Below are 16114 nucleotides of genomic sequence, written 5' to 3' on the forward strand. Positions count from 1 at the left end.
ACAGAAAGGATACAAAGGTGTCAGCTTTCTCAGGGTTGACAGTATGGGTAAATCCAGGAGGTTGAGAAATCTTGACTGAGGGAAAAAGGGACATGAAATGTACAGCAGAGGAGGCGAGTCATCACTACCAACTATAGCCCCAAGGTGCATTGCAGAAATAAAGGTGATAGCATCTATTAATATTTTATTAACATTTTAAAGGACTGTCCTACTTTTTTCTCTCCATTTTCCTATCATTTATATAGTGTAAATTAGTGGTGGCTAATTTCATGTTCTAGTTTATATAGCTTATAGAATATCAAGACAAGACCCTGGCACAACTCCAGGAGAATTGGGTGTCTTCCAGAAAGCCCAAATTGTCAGTGTGGATAAGAGTTAAGCTTTATATGGGGAGGGGTAGTTATTCTGGTGAAGTGGAAACATTTCTTCTGGAGCTTTAAGTATGGGGAGAAGCTCATAACCCTGAGTGAATAGTCAAAGTAAAGCTATAAAGCTTAGCTTATAGTGAACATTTGTGATTCATTTCACACTTGTGAACCCCTTGTTATATGTTGGGAATTCCCTGTTTATGAGTCTTGATGTAGGTCAAAGAGTGTTTATCATTAGAGAAGCAGAACATGCTACTACATGCTACTGCAGTTAGTAGCTTCCCTTGAAGATAGAATACTCTCATGTGACTTCAGTTCAGAGCTGGACTTTAACCAAGGAGTTAGTGATATGAGAAAACAAGAGTAGGGTGTCATTGATCTGACAAGATGGTGGTGGCAATGACAGCAATTATTTCTTTATGAAAAACAGGTCTAAGCAACCAAATCAATCGGCCAAACCCTCAATCTTGAGGTTTGTCCCTATAAAACTTATTTCTGCAAAGGATAGGCTAAGCCTTCTTAAAATTAGGCTTGAGAGTCACCCCAGAGAACCTCTCTTGTTGCTCACATGTGGCCTCTCTCTCTTTAAACCAACTCAGAGGTGAAGTCACTGCCCTCCCTCTTACGTGGGACATGACTTTCAGGGGTGTAAAATCTCCTGGCAACTGGGACAGAAATCCCAAGAGGAGCTGGGACTCAGCATCAAGGGACTGAGAAAGCCTTCTTGACCAAAAGGGCAAAGAGAAATGAGACAAAATAAAGTTTCAGAGGTTATCCTGGAGGTTATTCTTATACATTGTATAGATATTCTTTTTTAGTTTCTGGTGTATTGGAGTGGCTGGAGGAAAGTACCTAAAACTGTTGAGCTTGTTTCATTAATCTTGATTCTTGAAGACGATTATATAAAGATATAATATCTACAATGTGACTTTTTGATTGGGAAAAACTTGCGTCCGCTGGTCCTTTTATTCAGGGTATGGACAGATGAGTAAAAAAAGGGATAAAAAAATAGATAATAGGGGAGACAAAGGGTGAAATAAATTGGATAGATTGGAATTCTGGTGGTCAATGAGAGGGAGGTGAAAATATGGTATGTATGAGTTTTTTCTTTTTATTTCTTTTCTGGAAGAAATGCAAATGTTTTAAAAACTGATCATGGTGAGGAATGTACAACTATGTGATGATATTGTGAGCCATTGATCATACACCATGTATGGAGTATATGTGTATGAAGATTTCTCAATAAAACTATTCAAAGTATATATAAAAAAATTAAAGACAAGCAAACAAGTCTAAGACTTAATTTAGGTCTTTTTTTACCTGGATTCTTAGTCTAAAATTGCACTCTCCAACCTTCTCAATAGGAGAAGTACCCAGTATCCTTTTAATAAATTCCTTTTTGTTTAGCTCAGCCAGAGTTGGCTTCTGTTGCAAGAAACCAAGAGCCCCGACTAATACAGCATCTGTTGAGGTACTTCCCAACACTTGCTACTGTACTGAATCCTTTTTAAAAAGTATTTCCATTCTGGACTTCCTATTTAAAAATACTTTAATCTAAAGCAAAATGCACTGGTTAAGTCTGTGCAGCTTTAGCTCAGGTAAAATTATAATATTCATCAACTTTAAAATATTAAAAAGTACATATATGCTTCATCATTACTTCCAGCAACTCTTATGTTGAGAATTGCCAGGCTGAGAGAACGAAATGCACATGATGCCATGAAGCTTCATTAATTCACATGAATGGGAGAATGGACTGTGTGCATCAGTGAAAGATACCCATTTTTAAAGCAACAAGGTTTTATAATTTCCAAATATTCACAGCAAGTCACCGTGTCTAAATACCAACAAAGCATTACTAGAATTGCTAGAAATCTATTGGAAATTATAAAAAAATCTGCCAAGCTAGGTTTGTAGACTAGATGACCACATAATCAAATTTTGTTTTGTTGTAAGGGACCTGTATAATACAGGGTTCATTCTATTTCAGATGCTAGAAACTCAATTCAAACTGGCTTGAGTTTAAAAGGGAATGTGTTGGCTCACAGAACTGTGAAATCCAGGGTTAGTCTGGCTTCAGGCATCGCTGGATGTAGGGGCTAAAAGTCGTGTCAGAGCTCAGTCTACATCTTTCCACTGTTTGGCTGTGCTTTCCTCTGGTGGTAAGATGGCTGCCAGAAGTTCTGGGCCTGTATCTTATCCTTTCCACAGTCCTGTTAAGAAAAGAAGCTGCCCGTCCCCCCATCCCCTGCCACCCCACCTGCTCCAGCAGTTCCTAGAAAGTCTTAGGTCTGCTTCAAACTTACCCAGCAGGGACAGTGCATCCATTCTTGGTCAGTGAGACAAAGGACACTGAATGGCTACATCAGGATCACATGGCCACCGCGGAAAAGCCAAACATCATTTCTGCTCTATTCAAATCTCACAGAAGTGGGGGGGAGAGGGAGCTCCCGAAGAATATTGGGACGATATTAGCAGGAGGAGGAGGAACGGGATGCTGGCCAGGCAGAAATAACAACCTTTTCACTGGAGAGCCTTCAGTTCTGAGTATCCAGCTGGTACATAAAGCTCCTCGATGACATCACTGATTTTTGTCAAACTTCTACTTATATACTCCGTGAGTTGATATATTTTCTTTCTCACTTGGCAACCTATTCTGGTTTTGGACAGCAATGAGTATTAAAAGTGCTTCCTCACATTGAATTAAAACGTGCTTCCTTGGATTTCAAAAGCATCTGTCCATGCTGTGTTCTCTGGAGCACAGACTCCACCTCTCTCACTTGAAAATGACACCCCTTCAAGTGCTTGCAGTCACATAGCATGCAAATTATGCTTCCCATCCAGTATTCTTATTTTTCTCACTCTGACAAGTTTCCTAGAATTTCATTGTCTGGGACACTTTTCCCCAAGACATTTTCTGGTGATGTCCCTTTTACAAGGGTATCATGATAGCTGACTTCTTTAATGTCTTGGGGAAATAAATATAACAACAAGAAAACAAAATTATACCATGAAGCATAGGCTATGCTCTTTGCTAACCATGACCTATCTTCCTGTAAGCAAAAATAGCAATAGAAGTAGCAATTCATAGGAAAGGAAGGCACAATAGACCTGCTTCCTATTTTGTCATGAATACAGTGACTACAGTCTAGTTCACCTAGGACAGTTGTAAATTCTGCCTTTTGTCCTGGTATAATCATTAATGGTGCCCCTTTCACTTACAAAACAGTATTTTGGTCACGCTATTCTTGACCCACCATCTGTACAATTGCGTTCATGTTTTGAAATCTATTGCGGCACAAGTTCTGGCTCTATGCCAGAGGTGCGAAAACCTACACTATGTCCAAGTTTTGGGATTTCACCCAGGCAAAATGTGCTAGTGGAGCCTCGGAGTTTCCATATTGGGCAAATACGTTCTTTTGGTTGATTAACGTTGGGTAACTGTGTTAGTTAGATTCAGTTGTCAACTTGGCCAGGTGAGCATACCTAGTCTTGTTGCTGCGGACATAAGCCAATGGTATGCGAACCTCATCTGTTGCTAATTACATCTGCAGTCGGCTAGGAGGCGTGTCTGCTTCAATGAGTGACGTTTGACTTAATTGGCTGGTGCTTAAATGAGAGAGCGCAAGGTAGCACAGCCTAGCAGCTCGGCATTCCTCATCTCAGCACTCGCAGCTCAGCCCGGGCCTTTGGAGATGCAGAAAGAAGTCACCCTGGGGAAAGTTGTTGGAACCCAGGGGCCTGGAGAGAAGGCCAGCAGAGACCATCTTGTGCCTTCCACGTAAGAAAGAGCCTCAGTGGAAAGTTAGCTGCCTTTCCTCTGAAGAACCAACAAAATAAATCCCCTTTTATTAAAAGCCAATCCGTCTCTGTGTGTTGCATTCCGGCAGCTAGCAAACTAGAACAGTAACAATGCTTCAAAACTTCATCTACATATTTCAGTCATTCAGAGCACAGTGTGGCATTTGGTAATGTTCTGTGCTTCCTTACTTTCCTTATATGCCTTCTTTTAGATTGATTATATTTAAATTTCCACTTTTCTCATCTACTAGTTTGATAAACATGCATTCCTTTATTAGTCTTTTGGTAGTTTCCCTAGAGATTCCAACATATGCATCCTTGACTGATCAAATTCTAATATGTAGCACTTTTATGACTGAATAATTATTATTTAATACGAGCAACATTCATCAAAATATTTACCATTCCCTCTTGCATCTTCTAGGGTCCATCTCGGATCATTTTCCTTTGAGGATTAGCTTGAATTAGCAGTTCCTGTATCACTCGCAGTAGAATTCTCTCCACATAATTGCTTTGAACTTCATAGATCACTATGAAAAAAAAGCTGCTGGCTTTTAACTAAATTCTCCCCCTCACCCTTCAAATGTAGGAGAACTTAAATTGTACTTTTGTCATCTCATTTTCTGTATGCTGTAATTAGTCTAAGTGAAATGTGCATACAATATGGGAAGTGTTAGGCATTTTGATACCTGTTTCTAGGTGATTCCTAAACATATTGATATGCAACTACACCGTCTTGTTGAAAACTCAGGATGATGCCGACGAGTTAGCACAATACTTCTCCAGAATCTGCTCAGAATTCAGGGAGATAGCTGAACTCTCATTCTTATTTCTGATCACGGTGCTTTTACTTAGCGGTCCACATTATTTTACCCTTTCGGTTATTATACGCATTCTTGGTTCCTGCAATCCTCATAGTTAACTAAAACTTATAGGCCTTTTTCACAAAACCGACTGAAGGGCCAGATATTCCCTGGGTATAAATGTGTGCTGGATTGTGAATCTCTTGAGAGATGATGTTTTATTTGATTTTGTATTCTTAGACATTAGCTAAGTCCCAGGTCTCTAGTAGATATTTAATACATAGTTATTGAATAAGGGGGTGAATAAATCCAATTATTTTGTTTTAAGCTTAAGCACAAGCACTACATTTGTCCTTAGAATGTACTCACATAACTGGCACATTTATGATTTTTATCATGCTCTTTTTTTTTTTTTTTTTTTTTTGCATGAGCAGGCACCAGGAATTGAACCCAGGTCTTCAGGATGGCAGGTGAAAATTCTGCCTGCTGAGCCACTGGCACATGGCCCCATATGTGATTTTTAAAAAGTGACATGGTTTTGTGCCTAGAAAAAGTTCTCTAATTATTTTTCAAAATGGGCCTACCATTTCTTAGTGCTTTGAAAGATTTATTATCAATTTTTAGCTAACAGAGGCCAAACAACTGAAATTTAATTGTAAAAAGTCGACTAAGACTATCCATGTGCTTATCACAGAGTTTTACAGATGGTAAATATTTTTAAAATATTTGTTGAATCAAGATTCTCTTCAAAATATTTAGTTATGACATATATAGGTGATTGATAATGCTAAAAAAGATGCTGAATAAAATGAATTAAACAGATTTGGCATTAATGCCTATAAACTTAGTGTCATTTTAAATGTGGAATACACAAAAAATTGTTAAATAATATGCTTAGAGAAAGGTGCAGTCTGAGTCATAGAACTGTAGCCAGAAAGTTCTCAGAACCTGCTTAGTTCAACCCATTCTTTTTGCTTAGGAGGAAACTTGGATCAGAAAGAATAAACTTCTATTCCAAGGTAACATCGTTAGTTACTTACAGAAACAGCTATGGAACTCAGATTTTTAGCCCTTAAGTACAGGGCTTTTTATTTTCTGTTTACTGGGTTATTCTATCTTTATTGGGTTATTCAGGAAACCATTTTAAAAATCTTTTTTTTTGTTTTGAAAGAAAAAATGTCGTTCAACTGATTGATATTTCAATGGCTTTATTTTTCTGAATGACTCTTGAGGAGTGCTGTAAATTGAATAGGACAGCATTCCAATCGTGAGCTTTATCTATAGAAGTTGTAGAGGAGAAAGCAGGCTGAGTGGGTGATATATAGTCTGGCCAGATAATTTGTCACTGAAACCAAGACACTCTTGAGTGTGAGAGAGGGTGATCTCAACAATTATGCTGGAGCAACAGGGATAAACCAGGATTATCCCTGACAAATCAGGATATATAGTTATGCTAGCCAAATGTGCACTTAATTTGTAATCGATTGCTTCCTGATTGGGAGCTGTGGGCACAAATTCTGATATCGAAGTTGTAGGTTATGTTGTGCTTGCTCATCAAGTATGCACCCTAAATAATAAACAACTTCCAAGATTTGGATTTAATCCAAGCAGATTATACAGCTAGAATTTATCCAATTATAAAATACACATCTACTATATCATTTGGGGACAACAGGGTTAGTAACTACAACACGAATCAGGTTTCAAGTAGGTTGGGAAAAGTACAAGTTGTTTGAGACACATCACCCCCTCTCCAACCCCATTACTAGTCATGAAAGCAAGGGGAGTGTTTTTGTTTTCTTCTTGACTTGGGTCACATTCCATTGTGGGGTGATGCAAGAGTTTTAACCAAGCATAGAATGGTAATGAGCACTTTGGGAGATCCAGTTCTGAAACCTTGCCTTCGGTCACACGCAAATAGCTCTTAGAATCTAAAACGCGTGGAATCATTTGATTTGTAAGGTTAACTGCACACCTGTTTACTTTTGGCATATTTTCTAATAGTTTCAACTGGAAAAACAAAGAGAAGGTTATGGTCCACTTGTCCAAAAACAACAACAACAAAAAGATATAGGGTCATGAGTCTTCCAGTATTTTTCCTATCACATCAGCATACAGTGGCAGGAGAGCCGCTGTAACTCTCCTCTGCAGACCGCTGGGGCCTCTTGACTATTACTCAGAGCCAGCAGCTCACAATTTAACTGCACATTAGAATTACGGGAAAGTCCCCCTTTTAGAAATCCTAAAGCACAGGCTGCACCTTGGATCAAGTAAATCATCATCTCTGATGGTGGAGCCCAGGCATCAGTATCTTTTTTTTTCCTCCATGGGCAGGCACTGGGAATCGAACCTGGGTCCTCTGGTATGGCAAGCAAGCATTCTTGCCTGCTGAGCCACCGTGACCCACCCGACATCAGTATCTTTAAAACACTACAGGTATTCTAATGTACAGTCAATGTTAAGAACCTTTACAGTTGTCTCAGATCCATCCGCAGCTCTGGAATTGCTTTAAGACTGATTTAAAGAACTTTAGCCCAATGCTCTGAGGAGTCTGGAGAATTCAAAATCAAGTCACAAAATTTGTCTGTCTTACCAGTTCCCAAACTGAGTTTCTAGAGTATCAGGCTAAAATCTTTAAAAGAGGAAGAGCAGATGCAAGGGTAGTTCAGTGGTAGAATTCTAGCCTGCCATGCAGGAGACCTGGGTTCGATTCCACGCACTTCCCCCAAAACAAACAAACAAGAAAAACAAACAAAAACCCAACAAGTGGGTCTGCAGTAATGGAATATTCACATGGAAAACTAATGAAATGTGACCCTGCCATACAGCATTAAAAAAAAAAAAAAGAGGAAGAATTAGCTTTGGATTTAGGCAAGCTTTATTTAAAAATCAGGATTGAGGATGGTGCACTGGTGGCTCAGTGGCAGAATTCCTGCCTGCCATGCCGGAGACCCGGGTTCAATTCCCACTGCCTCCCCATGCGGGGAAAATAGAAAAAAAAATCAGGATTGGGTATTAAATTATCTGTGTGGCATTGGATAAGTGACTTATCTTCCCTGAGCTTCAGCTTTAAAATGAACCAAAACATCTGTTGCTGGGTTGCTGCTGTTGCTTGCTTAGCTAATGAAACCAAACTCCACCCCGACTTAACTAGCTCTGGAAGTTTCCACTTCTAGAAATAATTAGTTACCAGTCATGATAATCTGATATTCTACCACGTTCGTTTGGATTTCTCCTCAATGACTGTCATCTCCCCTGCCACCAGCTCCGTGGTCAGATCTTCCTCATCTTACTTTCCACGCACAGGTACATTTGTACACTGCCCCAGCGGACAGATAGCTTCTGCCATCTGACCACTGGTAGGTTCCAGAATTTTTCCCTCAATGTCACTTACACCTATTGCCCATAAGCACATAGATTGCGCAGCCAGTTCCAGCCATCTGACTAGTGCATGTTTACTTATTCAACCAATACTTATTGGGCATCTCCAAATCCACCCGCTGAGGCTCTGCGCTCACCGCGAACTTCCTGCAGAGCAGGGGGAGGTGGACAGCAGCGGAAATGGGGGTGACAGCGAGGACGTTCCACACGCGAACCATCGCTGCATCCTAGGTTCTCGTCAACGCTTAATTTACTTTAATGCCACAAGATAGGATCGTTTTAAGAGAAAAAATATTTTCATGCTTTTTTTTTCAGCGAGGAGGGGCTGGAGAGAAAAACATTATTGCCCGTATTAAGGTATTTTGGATACTTGCGTTTTGCTCTCCATGAAAGGAAAGGTTTGATTATTAACTTTTAAATAATTTTTCAAGGCTCATTTCCTACTCTTTGGCGTACTGTAAAGACAATTTCAACTATATTTTGGGGTCATCTTATTGAACCAAAAATGAACTCCATACTTTCCCTCAGGAACAATTCAGCGAGTTCTATGGTAAAGGTGTCCTGGGGGCTCTGTAAGAAGTTATTGATCTGGCCCCATCTTTCAATTTCTATAAAGAACTTGCAGGTATATGAGCGAACTAGTGATAGAGAGAAAAGGAATTTGGTTTCTTTTTTCATCAATATAACTTATGGAACAATCAGTAAGGATGTTATTTAAGGTACCCTTCTATTTCCATGACTGTGCCTATGAATCTGACTCTCTCCTCTGTGTATTTCTAATTCTTCCCTGTGTTTTCCCTGGCTGTCAGCAGCTTCAAATTATATACCAGAGGGGTGAAATGATGCTCTTGCAAGAGGCAATCGGGAAGTAGTACATGGCACGTGGGGGCAGTGGTGGTGACGCCACGACAAACAGGAGGACCACTATTATTTCGGCATTTTATAGAATTCAGAAGCAATTTACTGCCTCCTGTGTACTCTACTCATGATCTGTTAACCTTGATATTGCTCAGTGTGCTTTGTGGTGGCCAGGGCCGGCTTAGGAAAAGTGACAATGGAGAATATGGTTAGGTTCAGTAAATCTATCCCTTCCCCTTCACAAACCATTCTGTATCTGTCTCCTTGTGCTGGTTTCCTAGGGTGCCCTCTGCTGGGTCCCAAGTTCTTCTGACTCTGGGAAATAGATCATGCCCCAACTCTCCTTAAAAACTTGCCATTCTGTGCCACATGCCATCAAAAACCTAGTGTTTGCTTTCTAAGCTGACAGTCCAGGTAAAAGACTCCACATCAGTGTGTAACGTGCTTTGTTGTGCAGATGGGAAAGCCCAGCTCCTACAGATCACCTAAGTGTACTCTTCAACGGTGACTTTATGGAGATAAAGCCTCTACTTAGCGTCCCACTTATTGGTGAGTAATGGTGGGGATGGAAGCCAGGCATCCAGGGAAGACTATGTTCTGATAAATCAAAGGGAAAAAATATTTTCCAACAGGCAGGACCTTGTGGTTCTCTCAAATTGCTCATTGTGGGCAGTTGTCTACTCTGTCTATCTATATGGCTAATCCTCATGCAGGTAATTTTCACCCTGTCAGCAGGAAGAAAATGAACAACATTGTTTGCCTCTAAGTTTTTATGAAGAATGCCTTGAGCTCTTTGGAGGATATATAATAACAAGTAACTATGTAGCATTGTTTTGTGGATGAGCTTATGCATGAGATGTGGGTAGGGTGTACACTGGTTGGCATATTCTCTGCTGCGCTATGTGCTTTCTCGTCTACTAAAATCAGTTGGGCAATCCCTGTCTGTGAGCATGTTTCTCAAAAATGGATAAGAGCCAGTCTTCATAAGAGGAACCTTTATGAAAGCAGCTCCAGAGGATATTTCCACTGTTGAAGATTTTGAAGATCTACCGAAAGACGAATTTAGTTGAAAACAAAATTGCTTTCTTTTGGCTTCCACTTAACCCCTTGAACATCAGGGACACTTGGGCTCCAGTTAGAATTAAACTCATTGATCCTCTCCATCCTCTTGATTTTCTATTTTTAACTCCCTCCTTTCCTGCTTGGAAAGAGGAATTCCTTTCCCATTTTTTTCTCTCTCCAACTCTTGACCATCTTTACCTTGAAGACGAGAGGCCAGGAAGGAGAAAAGAGGAGGAAAGGGAAATTGCCAGAGCCACTTGGACACATATAAGACAGGGACTGGCATATATTAAAAAACAACATGGAGGGCATGAAAATATAAATACGTTTTTAGAAACAGCCCATTCATTAAATTCACTGAATTTTAAGAAGCTTTCTCCTGGCTTGACAGCTTTTATATGTAACAAATAATAAAGCTTATTACTCTCTGTGAAATTTAACTTTATGTAATGTTTTACTTGATGAAACACTTCTCTCGTTTGATCCGCTTCAGTCATACCAGCTAGATTTTAAAGTTAGATGATTTTCATTGAACTGAGAGAGAAAGAATTACAGATGAGGAATAAAGGTCTAGCTTAGTCACTAAATTGATATAGAATAAGCCATACATAAGAGTCATGTCTTCATATCATAAAAAATCTTCAATATGTTGTCAGGTCTGAGCTAAAAATGCTGCAATTTAGGCTCGGGTAGTTTTTATGAAGCAGTGGGGCACAATTGATTTAAATGCACCTGATCAAGGCAGGCAACATATTTGCCTTAAAAAAGACCTTCGGTGTGTTCCGCTACCTGCATTCGTGTGAGAATGGGAAAGATGCAGCTTACTATGAACTGGCCGAGGAACCTCGCTCCAGCTCTGGTGCTCACTGGCTAGCCATATGAGTTTGAATAGGTCAGAATAAGTCTGAAGGTAAATTTTCTCACCTTTATAAAATATGAAATCCTTTCTTCAAACAAAGCCACGATATGCATATTACAAGAGAGCAGACTGCCCAGATCAGGTGGGCTGGGGGTGGGCTGACAAGACCAGAATACACTGCCACCTGCGCCTCTTCCGACTGGCCCCCTCCTCTCCACCTTCACCCCTGGACATGTCCATGAACTCCTGGGGCTTTGCTGGGCATCCTGGAAACCCCTGGACCACGCAATCTCCACAGTACTTTCAAACTCATAAATTCTACAGTGCTATGAAGTCTTCAATGAAAGAAGGAGGGAAAATGGTCTGTCGTTTACTACAGTTAGTGTTTATGAAGACTCTCTGATGACTGTGAGATGATTAACAGGATGGGAAATCAGATTTCTATTGAAGCTGCCATTTTAATTGCTAGAAACTATTGTTTCTTGGAAAGAGAAGATGCCTTTATCCCTGCCCCACCCCAAATTAAGGCATTTCTTTTAATTATAGTCATCCATACTTTTCTGTATATCTTCTCCCAGCATTTATCACAATTCAAGTTTTGTGAATGATTTTCATTTAAGTTGTTTCATATGTATCTTCCCTACAAATATAGGCTCTGTGAAGGTAGGGACTTTATCTTTCTGTTCTCTACAACATTCCCTGTATTGAGCATGGTATCTTCCATGTGTACATAAAAAATGTATTGTCTGAATGAGTGAATAAATTATCTATCTATCTATCTATCTATCTATCTATCTATCTATCTATATACATGAGGCTAGAATTGATAGTATATTCTCTCTACTCACTCTTTTGGTCCACCCATTACTCTAGTGTAAGGTAACAATTTTAAAGGTAACAATTTCTTTAAATAAAAAAATATAATTTAAGAGTAACATTGGCCTCTTACAAGTTTGCTTTTAGCCTTTCTTTTAATGCACAGATAAAGAGTTTATTTTCTCTGTTTCCTTTCCAAACATTTATCACTCTCCTGTAATATTAAAGAAATATCTAAGAGTTAGATTGAAAAGATATTAGTATTCAATGGCATTCCTTGATTTACCTGAGTAACACTGTTCTTTGAGATATACTTCTAAGTTTTGTAAAACACAATGGGCTGACCTTTTTTAAAGCTCTAATTTAAAATAAATTATGGATGAGTATCAGTAGAAATAGTTCAATAAATTTTCTTATTGAGGTTTTTCTCTGGTCAGTGGTTGTAGTTGATATCATTGATTTTACACTAAAACCAAAGCAAAGATGTGGTTGCACTTGAAATATTTGATTTTTACACTATAAGCAAAGTGTGTGTGTGTGTGTGTGTGTGCATGTGGGCATTAGCAGAGGCTAACTTACTAAAGATTTCCCTTGCCTATAATGCTTTTGTCAATTCAGATATTAAATTGAAGGCTCCTCATCAGACTTCTACATCTTCTAAGACCATGATTAATTTTTTCCAGAGGCTATTCTACCCCATGAAGAACAATCCAGAACTTTAAACCATTCTACAGAGAATTAATTTCCAATCTCTTAATAATCCCTCCTGTTCTCTGAATCTCTCCAGGTTCAGAGAACATGGACCTTTATTTTATGGGTTATTGTTCTAGCCTGCTCAGTGCTGAGAATTGTTAGATCTGTTATCTTTCATTCACTCAAGCATTCAACAGCTATGGGTCAGGCCTGTGGTAGGCATTGGTGATAGAAATAAAAAAACAGTGCCAAGGCAGCAGAGACTGAATGACTGTTCACCAACACCATTTTTTCTTCTTAGGTGCACAGCTAAATCCCTCTTATAACCAGGTGTGCCCATATGCCCAAGGCCAAAGGCATCTGAGTAGGGGTAAGGTGTGACACTAGCAACCCTGGCCCTCAAACTTCCTTCCCCTTCTTCAAGTTAACCATGTGTTGAAACTGGCTGAGCCACAAGGTGGAACTTGGGACTCAGATTCATGCTTGGGGTAGAGCCACAATTAGGAACATCTGTTTGAGCGTCATATGGATAAGAAATATTGTGTTATCTACTTGGATGTATGAGTTTATCTCCTACAATAGCTAGGATTACTCTAATTAATATGCTGCACTCAAAATCAAATAGGAAGATGGATTAAAAACAAACAAAAGAGGGTGGTGCAATGGTGGTTCAGTGGCAGAATTCTCGCCTGCCATGCCGGTGACCTGGGTTTGATTCCTGGTGCCTGTCCATGTAAAAGAAAAAATTCAAAAGAACTAACATGCTTTCATGGTGGTAAAATGTGCTCTGATCCAGGTGCAGAGGATGACTTAGGGATAGAAGAAATGATATCTGAACTGAGTTTTGAAGGTTGAGTAAAAGTCAGGCTAACTGGGTGAAGAGTTTTCAGGAGAATTGCATAATCCAAGATACCCAGGTAAGAGGTAGCAATTTCAAAGGATTAAAAGAAGTTCAAAAGGATAGAATATTGACGTACTTTGGGGAGAATGTGAGACAGAGGTCTAGAGATGTGAAGGAAGAGCTTGATGATGAAGAACAGATAGGCACCAGCCAGGGGCAAATGGGGGCAGAAGTCAGAAAAGAGCATTCCGGGCAAAGCCCAGAGTTAGGAAAGAGCACAGTAAATACTAGAAATTAAATCTAAATTAGTAGAGCTGGAGTGAAGTGAGAGTGGAAGGTGAAACTGGAATGATAAGTAAAGACCAGATGACAGGAAGATGCTCGCTCTCTCTACCTTGTTAATAAAGATAACATACTGCCTTTGAGGAGTTTACAGCAAGGGAGTAATGGATCATATTTTTAGTTTAGGAATATTCCTCTGGCAGGAAGCCATGTGAAAGGCAGATTAGGGTTTATGTAGTCTCTTAAATATAGTTTTTTAAAAATTTTATTTAAAATAGAAAAAAATTTAACTGAGATGAGATTTCCCATTGAATTCCACCTTGTCATTTGGTAAGTGATAATGGCTTCAATGCAAATGGGTAATTATATAGATGCATTGATTAGGAAAAATTGAAAGTAGAGAAGTGAGTTAGGAAGCAATTGATAGTATTAGCTAGGGCAGGGTCAAAGAAAAGACGGAAGAGAGAATGAATTCAAGAAATAGTTTAAACAGTAAAGAGGGGACCTTAGGTGGAAGCAAACAGAAATGACCTAAATTCTTTGTCTTGGATAAACAGGAGACAGTGATGTTCTTTACTCAAGAAGGACCCAAGACATAGGAAGAAGAGCTTTTTGGGAAAAGAAGAGTTTGGTTTTTTGAATGCTGATTGTAAGATGACCAAGATACATACAAGCGGAGATGATGAGATGACAAACTCTCATTTGGAAAGAAATTCAGGCTCCAGCTCACAAAGATCAGAAAAGGAGAAGACAAATTGTAGAGGATCATCAGTGTAAAGAGATTGCAGAAAAACCCTGAATGAAAGCCAGGTGAGTAGAAAGAAAGGAGGGCCAGATATGGAAGCCTATGGGACACATATTTCAACCCCACCAGATAAAAGAAATAAAAGAAGAGAGTAATGAAGTAGGAGGATAACAATTTGAGAATAAGGCTGAGAGTCCAGGACAGAGCAATCACAGCAGGTGATCAAGTACTTCAAATTCTGCAGTAGTGAGGACCAGAAGAGGCTCCCATATTTGCTAACAGAGAAGTCCTTCGGGACTTTATGAGAAGTTAGTGTTGGAATGGAGTTCACATTATGGTGAGTGCGAGAAAGGCATAGATGTGCAGGCATCAAATGTCACTGCTCTCTCTAGAAGTTTTGCAATAAGACTGGAGATGGAACGAAATGCAGGATATAGGAAAGACTCCCTTAGGACGAAGAGACATTTGAAAATGTCTATAAGGATTGGGGATGGCTGCAAGAAAGAGGAAGGCATTGAAGATGAAAAAGCCTGGGGATAATAAAGAGTGACGCAAAGTCTTTAATGAGCTCTGTGGGTCAACTTGGCTAGGCCATGGTGTCCAGTTGTTTGACCACACACTAGCCTAGATGTTGCTGTAAAGGTATTTTGTAGAAGTGATTAGCAATTACTATCTGTTGACTTTAAGTAAAGGAGATTATCTTTGATTTCGGTAATCACTTAAAGGCCTTAAGAGCAAACAAAACAAAACAAAAAAGAGGTTTCTCAGAGAAGAAATTCTGCCTCAAGATTGTAACATAAGAAATCCTGCCTGAATTTCTAGCCTACATCTATCCTGTTGGTTCTGTTTCCCTAGAGAACCCTGACTGATTGGAGCTGTGCGGTATAAATGAGGCCTTTGTTTTCTTTGCTCAAAATTGTTTTGCACCTTCTAGAACTTTGGCTCTGAAATGCATCCATTTCTAACTACAGGTTCTAAGAGGAAGTGCCATCTGCTCTAATTCATTCTGTAAGGTTTAGAGATAATGGGATCACTAGGGTAAAAACTGAACAAGGGAAAATACTTCCTAGGAAGAGAGGTGTAAACTCAGCCTATGTATTAAATATTGATTTATTGACTACACCACAGTCATCTGAAAAAGAACATAATTTCAATAATTTGAAGTTAAATGAGCTACATATGGAGAAATTAATGTTGAAAAGTTTGGCTTAGAGGCCAAATATCAGTTTTTTTCTGTTTTCTACAATTGTACTCAGATTCCCAAAGATATGTATCTGAGGCATGAAGCAAGGTGTGATTTTACTTGCTTGTTTGTTTTATGAATTAATGGTGAAAAAATAAGTATCTCTTTAAGGGAAAAATAATTCTTTTTAGACTATCTGTTGGTGCATGTTACTTCATTCTTACTTTCCAATGTGTTTTCCAAGAGCCTTTCATTTTTATAATTAATAATTTAAAAAAGAAACCGGGTTATTTTCAATATCACTAGCTTTCTGTGTCATTTCAGTCAAGTTGATAAATTAAATAATTTTTTTTTTCAATTTTGTCTCTACTCTACTTAAAAGAGGATTTGTGCTATCTACCTGCTTTCCTAGACTAAACAGT

At 39.1% G+C, this 16114-nt stretch overlaps 1 pseudogene; it reads left to right on the top strand.

Annotated features, from left to right (window-relative positions):
* Window positions 1–16114, top strand: part of LOC143665189 (RNA-binding protein EWS-like) — a 44208-nt pseudogene that overhangs the window by 21329 nt on the left and 6765 nt on the right.

The sequence above is a fragment of the Tamandua tetradactyla genome, chromosome 21 (genome assembly GCF_023851605.1).
Source record: "Tamandua tetradactyla isolate mTamTet1 chromosome 21, mTamTet1.pri, whole genome shotgun sequence".
Lineage (NCBI taxonomy): Eukaryota > Metazoa > Chordata > Mammalia > Pilosa > Myrmecophagidae > Tamandua > Tamandua tetradactyla.